This window comes from Prionailurus viverrinus, chromosome B4 (assembly GCF_022837055.1).
Source record: "Prionailurus viverrinus isolate Anna chromosome B4, UM_Priviv_1.0, whole genome shotgun sequence".
Classification (NCBI taxonomy): Eukaryota; Metazoa; Chordata; class Mammalia; order Carnivora; family Felidae; genus Prionailurus; species Prionailurus viverrinus.
This window is the reverse complement of record NC_062567.1, coordinates 115838742-115849994: the sequence shown is the minus strand read 5'-3', so window position 1 is coordinate 115849994 and position 11253 is coordinate 115838742. Positions and strand designations below refer to the sequence as shown.

The 11253-nt window shown below is 42.4% G+C and overlaps 1 long non-coding RNA gene across 1 annotated transcript in view; it reads right to left on the bottom strand.

Moving 5' to 3' along the window:
- Nucleotides 1-4842: 4842 nt before the first annotated feature.
- LOC125169487 (uncharacterized) overlaps nucleotides 4843-11253 on the bottom strand; it is a 28484-nt gene continuing 22073 nt past the window's right edge. The window contains exons 3-5 of the long non-coding RNA XR_007153700.1: nucleotides 10095-10185; nucleotides 5152-5314; nucleotides 4843-5051 (exon numbers count right to left, since the gene is read on the bottom strand). This is a non-coding gene — a long non-coding RNA (uncharacterized LOC125169487). The remainder of the gene's footprint in view (nucleotides 5052-5151; nucleotides 5315-10094; nucleotides 10186-11253) is intronic.

The following is an 11253-nucleotide window of genomic DNA, read 5'->3' as shown; positions in this document are numbered from 1 at the left end:
CTTTATTTCCTTCCATCTTTCTCCTTCCTTCTTTCCCCACTCATTTATTCACAAATATTTGAATACCTACCTAATGTCCTTAAGCATCAGAGACATTACTAGGTTCTGGATAGATATATAGAGGTAAGTATGGGGTTTAAAGAACAAATTTTGGGGCACCTGAGTGGCTCAGCCAGTTAAGCATCTAACTCTTGGTTTAGGCTCAGGTCATGATCTTACGGTTCATGGGTTTGAGCACCGTGTCAGGCTCTGTGTTGACAGTGGGGAACCTGCTTGGGATTCTCTCTTTCCCTCCCTCTCTGCCCTTCCCCTCCTTTGCTTGCATCCTCAATCTCTCTCTCTCTCTCAAAAATAAATAAACTTAAGAGAATAAAGAAATATTCGGTCATAATAAAATAATTCTAGATACACATATGGTGTCACTGATTTGCACTATATTCTATTTTTTACAGCATGTAATACACTTACATCATTCTACAACTTTTTTTTTAAAGTTTTGGTATTTGTATACTAGTGGAGTCCTTTTCTTTATTCAGAAGTATTCTATAGACTTTCATGATAAAGTCAAATGATAACTTCTATATGTTTAAAAGTTAAACCAGCACCAAAGTTACAACTAAACTGACAAATTTCCCCAAGTCCATTGATATGCAAATGCAGGGAGAATAAGGTTCTCTCTGCCTTGCCCTGGGCAGTTTCCAAGGAAAAGGCAGCATTTATCTTACTGGGGCAGCCCAGACATTTTCAGAGCACAAGCTAAAATCCCATTGTGTGGAGGAAATGGAGAGGCAAAAGATAACACAAATAATCTTTATTAGAATTCTCATTGAAAAAAAATACAGAAAACCAGTAAAAAAAGAGTATAGGTCAATAGTCAATATTAAAACAGGTCAAGGAAAAATGTATGTACAGAAAAAAAGAAAAGTGAAATAGGTCAATCATCAACATTAAAATAGTTCATTTAGAAAAAAATGAAACTATGAACCCAACCAAGGCATTTAAGCCACATATGGAAAGGAGGTGCAACTAGACATTCTAGAAGAACTCTTTGCTCTCTCAAAGGTTCTGTTTTTGGACCAATGTCTAAGGGGGGGGGGGGGGAGGGCAGGGAAAGGGGAGGGGGAGGAGAGTGGGAAGAAAGGGAATAAAATAGAAAAACAAATCTCACGGGCTTTTTTTTTTTGTTCAGCCATGCTCAATAATTTGCTAGGTCCTGTATACATTTCTTCATTTAATCCTTACAACAACCTTGCCAGCCGTGTTACTTCTCCCAATCTTAAAGATAAAGAGTGAAAAGACTTGCCCCAGGGCTCCAAGTGGCAGAGAGGAGAACCTGACTCCACCCTGAAGCCCTCCTCCTTCTCCGACAGTGGGTGTTTCCCTACCGGAGCTACACCTGTACATGGAACTGGCCTGGTGGATTTACGGATCTGAGGAGGCGTTGATCTAGCCCATGCAATGTACACCTTTTTGGAGCTTGGGAGTAGAGCAATCTGGACCACATTTCCAAGAGGTCAAGTCTGACTTGACGATTCCTTCTTTGTGTCAGAATAAAGACTGCCACAGGAGAAAGTAGCCATGGGAGGACTGATCACTGCCTACCAGACTGGTGGGCTATTAACAGTTCTCCTAGAGCGCATTGGATAATAGGACACGGAGGAAAATGTATGATAAACAGAAATGTGCAAACCCGAATGTGCATGTAAATCGATGATTACGAAGATGAATCAACTCTTGTAACCTAGATTCCTTAGCTGTCAAAAACCTAAGGATAAAGAAACTCAAAGAGACACCAAACATGTAGCAGAGCTATGCACTAAGTCATTTCTCCATCATGTTCACAGCTGCACAGGCTACCGTTTTCTATACTGATGGCCCCTTCTTAGTTGATGATTTTTCACAATGTATTTCATGGCTTCCATCCCTACATGAGACTTTATTACTATCACATAGGAATAAAAAGCCATAAAGCACTAGAGTGAATTTATCTTGGTCGGATGCAAAACTTATTTTCTTCACATGACTTCACAACCATTTCAAAGCTAACCAATCATTTCATGCTACATTAAGGAACATTTTAAACTACACATAAGTGACAGGAAGCACACTTAAATTGTGACATCACAAATTAACAAGAGTTTATCCTTCAACGACATTCTTAGCTACAAGGACCAGGAAACAAGACCAGAGACACTCAGCGACACTCAACCATTGAATTCACCAAAAACAAAGGACACTGGGAAGAATTCCTGGAGAAAAGCTCATCACTTTGACATCGGACTCGGAAACACATGAGGAAAGACAGAAGACAGACAAATCACTGATATGAACTGAAACCAGGGGATTTATTTTAAGCCGCTTGCTTCACCTTCTTCCCCAGGAAGCTCTCTTCCATGCCCACTGCCAGCTTTCAGACTTTTCATTCTGGGGCAGGTGGAGAGGGGGAAACTTAGCACCTGCTCACACTAAGTCAGCATTAAGCCTTCTACACCTAAATAACAAAACAGAAAGAAAAAAAAGAAAAAAACCCTACAACATACTAAGAGACCACAAGTGCTAACTGCCCATCTACAGACCTTCATGGAGGCTGACACCATCCCCCCACCCACATCTATAGAAGCCAGGGTCTATGCCAGAAACAATCCGGTGCACTAAATCTCCCAGGGATCTAAATACCTCAGGCCCAGAGCCCAAGAACGTTCTTTATGCTGCATTAAAGTGACATTGCTCTCAGAGTTATTAATATATTGATAAGTGACCACACTGAAACCCAATTCTCTGTGACCACTGATAAGCCAATGCCATAAGTTCGCATGGATTTTCCGGCCTTCCAAAAATAAACTCAGAATGCCTATTTACCACCTCCTAGAAGAGTGTCCCAGACTAATAAGAACTTCCCTCTGCTTTTTAAAAAAATATCGTATGATTCAAATTCAAATAAAAGAAACAAGAACTTGAGTTCCTCATTAGGAGTAAGGTCTAGGCAAGTTATTTCCACCTGGAGGTGACTGTAATGAAATCTTGGTTTGTGTGAATCACAGGGAGGAGACTGGAAATAGTTAAATGATAGGAAGTGCATACATAAATTCAATTATCATGCATGAAACATGCAAATGATTTAAGCACTGCATCTGAAACTCTACTTTATATTCATTAATCTCAGGTTGCACTTTTGAAGGAGAAAGACATGCTAATTGGGTCCAGATTAATGCACTCCCAAACCTCTCCAATTTGTTTTTAGGTGAGGGTTAAATGATATGTATTAAAATAAACACAGCTGCTCATCTGCCTCCACCTTCCACCTCCCCCACTCCACCTCTACCTCTGCCCCCAGCTGCCTCCCCTCCCCTACCTCACCCACCCAGCTGCTTCCCCTCCCCCACCACACCTCTCTTCCTGTAGGAAAGGGATTACAAAGCCCTAGCATCTTCTTTTTGAAAAGACATGGAAGAACGAGCCTGTCTCTTGGCCTTTTCTATACTTGTCCTTTCTCTACAAGCCACCAAATTCCAGAAAGAGCATCAATGGAACATCAAATCCTGATGACGCCTAACTGTGGCATCCAGAATGTGCACAGATGGGCAAGCGGCCCAGCGTTTCCATGGACAGTGGGTTCTTTCTACAAGCTTGGGCCTGAGTCTCTGGTAGGTACTGAAGGGTAGTTTCAGACTGTCCCGGCATATGCTTGCTTGAAGCCAGAGCTGCTGCAGGTTGACATGGCAATCCTGTGACTCGGTTACATGGGGAACTAGAGAACTGAGGGAAAGCTTGGGGTTTGGGGTTGCTGTTCTCCAATGTGGCTCACTCGGCTAGCAGAAACTGGCATAAAGCAGAGGGCACTCAAAGGTCTTTGGAAAGGATCCCTCGCTTTCCCTTTTCCTCCTCCCTGGCAAAATTATCCTCAAAAGAAGAACGTTATTTACATATTTACTTATTTGTTTGTTTATTTATTTTTCTTTTTTGGAAACATAAGTGGGACAAGAAATAACATGTTTTGGGGAAAATCTTATCTTGTGAATAATGATGCTTTTATAGTAAAATATTCTTTTTTTTTTTTTTTTTTTTTTTTTTTGGTTTCTTGGACCTGGTCTTTAGAAAAATAAAACAAAAGAAGAGGAACTATGGCCTACTGGGAACAGATTCGGGCACAGAGGCCGGATGGAAGGGTCCTCTCCGCAGGAGCAGCCACCATGGAGTTAAACCAGGCACGGGGGGAGAAAAAAAAAGAAGCCTTCAAACTAATTTCACACTGAAAGTGATGTTTAATTTGAATCATGCTCTTCCCAAAGGGAAAAGGTTAGTCTCATCACTGGGTTCATATCCTCCTCCCCCTTCTCCTTTCATATGAATTGAAAATTCAGATTGACCATTAATCATGATGTGACACATTCTTTTTTTCCTGGTCCAAAAATCAAATGAAAGCCTCAGACCACATCTGAGAAGGCATTGGCTGGCCAAACCTCCCAACCTATGGCACAACGGAGAGAAGACAAGAACAAGGGCACGTACACACACAGAGACAGAAATTACTGGACATCCACTCGCAAGCGAGACACACACACATACAGCGATTAACAGTCGTTGGCTCCGGAGCACCTCTCCGCCTAAATTGATTTTTGCATATTTGCACATGTAAAATTAGTCATAGTAAATAACAACAAGGACGAGACTGATATTAAATCTGTCAACATCCTGACGAATGCTCTGAGCACTCTTTAGTGAGGAAAGACACTGAGGATAGTCAACGCTCCTAAAAGAGAAAATGATTATACGCTAACCAAACCCTAAGTACAAGCTAAAGATATTCACTTCATGAAGCCATTCCTCAACTAGCCCCTTGGCACTTGCTGGAATTATTCGCAGCACGAGCTCTACTTTCTCATTTTCTGCTGACTCCATGTGGGTAATTTCTTTCTCATGATTAAAAGTGAGCTTGGCAGATCCTTCAAAGCGTGGCTCTAGGTGTGGTGGGGCTCCCGTGCGTCCTTTGTCTAAGGCACGTTGCTAATAATTCATCAGTGGATGGGCAGGCCAGGGGAACAGTCACGCACCTAAAATGATTTTTTTTTAAAGGCAAACTTTATAGATATCTTTACATAAACATATTTTTACATCGAAACATGCAGCCGACAGATGAAATGAACTGTTTACCTTGGAAAAGAATAGGCAGGCTTTTCTCTCCCAAATAATCACTCCGGCCTTTCTGAATGTCATCCAAAAGCGATTCTGCTTCCTTCGACTTATCCAGCATCTGAGGCAGTGAGATAACCCTCCTAGCACTGGCCTCCTTCCCCGGCCCTTCATTATTAGCCTCCTGGTGGGTGAGATAGAATACAGTGAATGTAATAACCGTACTTCACACAACAGGCTCGCTCTCTCTTTTAAATTGAAAATCCCCTTATTACAAAACAAGGGGTGTTCTTTTTCTTCTACCTTTAAGTAGGACTGCCACATTCATTGCTTTTTACAAAAACGCAGCTGCTTTTTAAGCTACAGATAAATAGAATCTGCTAGGCGGTAATTCGACTCAGTCTGAATGCATTATTTTCTAAGACACTTTGGCGAGGGGCTTTTTATTATAAACTGGAATGAACAAGGAAAGTCCTTTTCTCTTCTAATTATGAATGTGTTTTGTTCCCTACTATTAACCTACAATGTCAGATTGATCTTCTTCATCTTCGTCTTCCTCTTCTTTTTCGGCAGTCAGTTCAATAAATCAACATTTTTTTTTTTTTTCTGGAAAATTAGAGGGCTGATGATTAAGTCTTCATGAACTCCAATGACAAAAATAAAAATAGCACAAGGGATAAGCAAATGCAAATGCTGGAAGCACAAATAAAGACAATGAAGGGGCCCTCTGATGTCCAAGGTGATGAATCCTGTTTTGACACTAAGTTAACATAAAGGGGATTTACTTGTTAATTTCATTGTAATTAATGTAATTTTAAGAAAATTGAACTTTCAAAGCATTTGTGTAAAGCTGATCTTAACACATTCATTCACTTAAAAAGGAAGAAGATATAATAAAAGGGTAACATTTTCACATAGTGTGCCCAAACCTCTCGTGTTTCTTGTTTACTTGTCCATTACGTGGGGTACTTGGTAATTTTATCAGTCATCCCTCACCCCTGGAAGCAACCCAATGAAGAATTAAACAGAAGAGGAAACATCGTGATAAAGCGTATTCAATTTGAATTTCTGCTGACATTGCTTTAACTCCAAAGATAAACACTGAGAAAAATGGTGTCTTCTTAATAATATCAAAAGGCAGTCTAGAAACTCCATTAGCCCAGGTGTTGGTTTAATTTTGATCCCCATGTTGATATTTCTGACTATTATAATAGACCACGGTGGCTATGCTCTATGTCTATATGGATATACTGTCTAGCCAAAGGGAGGAAATCCCATGGGGTATCCGCGGGCTTCCAATTAAGGAAACATAAATACTGCTGCAACCCCAACAATAAGTGGAGATCGCCAGTATATCACAGAGGCACAGGCAGGTGCCCGCTACTAAATCTATAGATTTAAAGCTGATGCCATCATTTCCCTTCCTTCAGCAGTTATGGAAAGCAAAGTGTGGGAGATGAACTGTGTGTGGCAGATAGTTTCGGAACAATTTATCCTTGTTTAGATTATTTTGATTTATTTAGATTTATTTCCAATAAGGATGATAGTGGGAATCGAAGGAGACCTGTGCAAACATAAAGATTTTCCTGGAAGAACTCTGGGCTGGGATCACATGCATATTCAAGAGACCTCAGAGAAAGAGAGAGAGAGAGAGCTTGAAATCATCTTTCCATCTAAAGCCATGCTGCTTTTCCTGTGGGGTTCTGTTTGAAATTTTTAAAGGGGGCTATTTATTGCAAGTAAGATGCAGTCTGAATTTCCAGAACACCCACTCTAGGAAGAGATATATTTGCAGTGAACGGTGGTGACTGAGCTTTTGAGATTCTACCACTCTGCTGAAGATTTGAGTCCTTTCTGTCTTCTGATATGCCTGGGAACAAAGGAGGCCCCATCAGGTGGCCAGCCTCAGTTTCAGGGACTACTCGATGCTGTGGCAACAGAAGCAGCCCAGTTTACCTGGAATAAATAACCAAGCTCCTTCCCTGAGAAACAAATTGGAGCGTATTAGTTATCACTGTAAGAGCGAAATTGAATCCTCGGGCATCGACATCTCCATCGAGCCAAGGCCACAATAACAAGCCTGCTTCGGCAATCATACATGTTTATTTTTGTAATATTGATATGTGAGGCAAATAGAAGAAGAAAAGAGACCTTAATTGAAGGAGTTCAATCCTGATTTAGAAACATAATATTTGAAGAAACAGGTTATGCTGGGCTACTCACAAAAATACCTTTGCGTCTCTGCCTCCCTCAATCCATTCTTTCACCCCGATAAATCATTAACTCGGACGAACGAAGGGCAGATTAGGCGGGGCAGAATGTGAACTTGTGAGGACAGCCTGTAATCGCCATCTTCTGCCGTCTGTAGTACTATTTTAAGGTAATAAAAATTACCTTATGTGAAAATGATAGAAGCCACTAGAGGCAGAACTCGGCGCCCTTTATCAAACTTTCAAAACAAGTAAGTAGCTGAACAGCAAGCACGAAAAGAAGAATGCGCTGTCGCAGGAGGCACAGTGGGATGGCGTTTCAGCAGCTGGGTCTCCTTTGATTCTCTCTTTGAGAAAAGAAAAAGGAGGAGAAGCCCTGCGAGAGAGGAGGAAGGAGGTGACAGAGGAGGGGGAAAGAGGAAGAGGAAAGGTCAAAGCCCACTGGGTACGAGTTATTTCCTTCCTTTCCGTGTAAAATCAACTCTCTTCACACAAAGGCCCTGCTGCTCAGAAACAAACTCCGTTTCAACGGTCTCACGCCTCACTTTGCGCCCCCCACCCCCGGTAAACCGAGTAGTTAACCCGTCTTCCCGGGGGGCCTCGGAAGAGCAAGGGTGGTTTTGAGCGATGCAGGCCACACCCAGGAAATAGCAGTTACCCAATAAGGAAGGACTAGTAATTAGTCTCCACCGCACTGCTAATCAGGCCTCTCATCCCCCTTACCCTCTTCACCTGGCAATTCCCCCTTCGTTCCCCAATCGCGCTCCAAATCTAAGACTACCCAGCAAAACAAAACAAGCCCTGGCAAATGGAGCCCCGCGCTGCCTCATGCCTTTGTCCCACCACATTCAAGTCACTTTACGCTTGCAGTGGAAGGGCTGGACACCGATTTTGTTCTACCTCCAGGTCCCGACGGTAGGAAAGATCTTAAATTTTTTTTTTCTTCAACGTTTTTATTTAGTTTTTTTGGGGGGGACAGAGAGAGACAGAGCATGAACGGGGGAGGGTCAGAGAGAGAAGGAGACACAGAATCGGAAACAGGCTCCAGGCTCTGAGCCATCAGCCCAGAGCCCGACGCGGGGCTCCAACTCCCGGACCGCGAGATCGAGATCGTGACCTGGCTGAAGTCGGACGCTTAACCGACTGCGCCACCCAGGCGCCCCAGTAGGAAAGATCTTAGAAACGGGAAACAGGAGGTGCCAACTGTACAATAATCTGAGCCCGCAGGCCGAGCCCCCTCTCTGTTCTGGGAGGGTTCCTGGGCAGAGCAAAGTCTGCAATCCACTGAGACCCTGAGGTCCCCAGGCAGAGCTGAGAGGCCACTTGGTTTTGGAGCTGCTTGGTGTCTTCCGATGCCACACTCAAGTTCGTGTGCACACCTTGCACACCTCACACGCACTTGCACGCGTGCACACAGGCGTATGCGCACCTACATGAACCACCGTCAGGAGCACCACACAGTTCCATTCAAGCGACTGTCACCCGGGAAGCCCTCACTCTGCCCCGGCTGGTGGTAAAAACACTGCCCTGCACGGCAAACAATGGGTAAGTCTGACTTTGCAAAACTGCCCGAATACCTCGTCTTTACTGAACAAAATACCAGCTACCCACACCCAGGCTGTAAAGGGATAACATGAGGACTGTTGTCCCTTTCCAGGTCAACATCTAGTAGCAAGATGGATTGAGTTTCATATGACAAAATAGCAACTTCAAAAAACACCCATTCTTAAACATACTTTGTACCTTTTCTTTTAACTGTCCCCAACTCCATTATTTTTGTTTTGTCAAATGAAAAAAAAATAGGCTATATTATGAAGATGAGCTTTTGCATAAGTCTACTCACTTTCTTTTAAGAAAAAAAATACATTGCTGCACGTGAGTGAAAAAAACCAGCCTGTTCTTCATCCTCTTCCCTCTAAACTTATTTTCTTTTTGTTTTAAACTTTTTTTCTGAATAGAGTTGTTTGAAATGATCTCATTCCTATAAAGCCAATTATCAGAATCTTCTGATGATCAAACTTGACAATTAGTGTACAAGCAAACACAGACTCTGAGAAGGGCAACCTCAAAAAGATATCTTCCTCCTGGTGGCTATTTGCCCCTGAACAGAGAGAGGCTCCAGAAAGAGGCTCCAAGCCCCACTGACCACAGGACCTTCCGGCCAAGATTCTAATCACCGCTGCAGAAGGCAGGGCGCAGGCGATGGGTGGGAACAACAGTGTGTGTTGAATCTGGAGGAACGAGGAAACTCTGGTAGCTCCCCAGAATCACAGCACGGAGATGCTCTAAATATGAAAAGTAAGACAAGATTTCTGAACTCCTTGTCAAGGCTTCCTGACATCCAACACTTTTGTGAGGTCAAGAAACGTGTCCCCAGCTTCTGTTTTCTGTTCTCCGTCAGGGAACATGGTGACGAATGGGGCGGCCCAGCTGCCTTTTAGCGCGTCACACTTGGATGACTCCCATCCTTACGGGGGGCGGGTGCAGGTTGCTGGTGAAGAGTATGCCCATTGCGTATGGACTCGCAGAAAAAAAAAATCAAAATCAATTTAACACAAAAGAAATGCGCATAGGTTTGCCCCTTTTAATATTCTACAGAGTGCCTGTGATATAGTTAAGTTGGAAAAGTTTCACACAATGAAGATTACTGAGGCATAAATCACGTAGGTAAAAACTGTGGTGTAGGACAGGGATGAAATCTACAAGCTAATTACATTCAACAAGGGCTTCCGAAAAGACAACATGCCCACTAACCTTCCCATGCCAATATTTTGTTTTTCAAGGGGCAGTAAGTGCAGAAGTTTGTCGCGGTTGTAGATTCCACAGTGTGATCCTTTAGCAAAACCTGAGAAGGGGGAGAAAAGATTAGATGCATGGATTTCTGTGCTGAATGGATGCCAGAGCCAAGATGCAAAGAATAGATAAGTTAGAGATGTGGAGGAACTAAATTTGAAGCCAGCCAGTAAAACGGATTGAACCTTATTACCTCTAGTCACTGAGAAATTCCCGAGACAGTTGGATGCAATTTGAAAAGGTCAGAAAAATATTTCCTGCACAGCATTACTGCTTCATGGTTTAAGGGTGTACATTTGTGAGATGCCAGCTCTAATCATTTTTATTGACTTTGCTTTCCAGAGACAGACAGACAGTCTGGGAGGCAAGACCAATAGATAAGAGAAAGGCAATCTTACAAATGAAAATCTCTTATTTTGTTCTCTCACTTGTGACTGTGAACAATCCCAAATCTTGCCCATTTGAGGACAAATTACACGAACTTCACAGAAGAATGACAGAATGAAAAGAAAATCTAGGGAAATATTGCTGTAACTTTAGAGAGCCTGTCTCTTTTAATTGCTATTTATTTAGCCTCTACTATATGCTGAGCAAAGGTAAAGGATGCTGCACTCGAATCCAAGTGTGAATACTTAAAATGAAACACCATAAAATATACCAAGGTATGGACATTAATTTATTGTCAGCATTTCCTTTGAGGGATGGCTTCATGAAGAAGGGAATCCACAGGAAATGGTAAAAAGTAAATGGAACATACAAATACAGACTCAGTGAAGGCTCTGTTGGGCTTCGAACCATTCCAAATACAAAGAAAAAAAGATTTGTCTTTTTACTTTAAATGCGACTTGTGTGCAATAAGAACCTTTGTTAGCAAATACATTTGCAGGTTGGTTGGTTGGTTGGTTGGTTTGGCATGCAATTAGAAGTCAAAACTGACTTTTTGATATGGAATGGCATGATCCACTCTAACCCTTCAAAGGCTTAATTAACATCTGACTTTTCTGTCTGTGAGGGGCGTGTGTTTTTGAAGCAAACACAAGACTCTTTACTCTTCTCTTGTTTAGTAGTGAGGCTGAAACTTTTTAATGGCCTACAGACCCAACCGCAGGCTTTCTTATGA